Raw genomic sequence first — 1240 nt, 5'->3', positions numbered from 1 at the left:
TTCATCCACTTTTTTTCCTTTTTCGGATCTATTTTCTATTTTTTTTTTTGCTGGCATGGAAGCGAACAAGTTTTAGTTATTGATTTGGTTGCATTTTCAAAGCAGTTCTGCTTACCAAAAGCTTCATCGAACCAACCAAACTACCATAGGAAAATGGATCTACCAATTTTGGTACAATTGGACCAAAACGGCAACGCTGGTTGAGCTACAAAACAACTAAACCATGAAGCGGCCTTGAACTTGCACTGAAAGCCTCTTCAGTAGTTTAAACTTAGTTTAAATTTAAACTGAGTTTAATTAAACTCAGTTTAATAAGAGTTTAAACCATCACTGAAAAACTGGCCCTTAAAGTTATGGTTATCCTCCGTTTACCTGTCTAGCCGTAACCATATTAGTTAAAAATATCATCACTATCATTATTTCTATTCACTGCACATGCCATTCATGCATATATCATAATATCAACACTATAAACAATAACAAAGATTATAATTAACACTAAAAATATGCAATACGTACCATTCTTTACGGTTTCACATATACCCTATAAATCATTGGACAAGTAAATTACGTCATTCTAAGCTATTATTGTAAAATTTAATAAATCCAAATTTGATTTTATAAGTCTGAGCAGATATGTACATAAATGTATACATACATTCTTTGATACATGCAAGTACTAAAAGTTTCGCCTTTGAAACAAAACAGTATTTAGCCTACTTTTAATAATACACGTATGTACTTAATAGATATGCCGTTTGTAGGGTATTAAAAAAAAGTAATTGAGCTAACAACGAACGTGGACAATAACATTAGCCGTCATCGATTCGCCATCAGTTAGCGAGTGACGAAACGAACGAACTCGATGAGGTACAACCAAACTCGCTATCGTCTATCCGTGCTAGCTAACTTTGTTGTTGCTTTCACATGTAAAATTTTTCGTTAAGCGACCGGAACTCGAACATAGCAAGCAGCGAAGTGGCGAATCGATGACGGCTAATATTACTTTCTTGTATGTTTTGTACTTAGTTTTCACTTGTTATATTTGGTTTTGTTCTTCATCGAGAATTTCATGTATATTTCAGCAACGAGGTTATTTTATATGAATCGATATATTGGAAAAGTGCGCAGACATGCCGCAACTTTTTTTACAGAATGACACTATATCGTCCAAGGTATATGTCTACGAATATAGCCAAAAACCCCTTATTTTTACGCTTACGATAAAAAATAAAATAAA

This window comes from Rhagoletis pomonella, unplaced genomic scaffold (genome assembly GCF_013731165.1).
Source record: "Rhagoletis pomonella isolate Grant_MI unplaced genomic scaffold, Rhpom_1.0 Rhpom_scaffold_00937, whole genome shotgun sequence".
Classification (NCBI taxonomy): Eukaryota; Metazoa; Arthropoda; class Insecta; order Diptera; family Tephritidae; genus Rhagoletis; species Rhagoletis pomonella.
The sequence above is the reverse complement of the archived record's forward strand: the minus strand, read 5'-3'. Positions refer to the sequence as shown.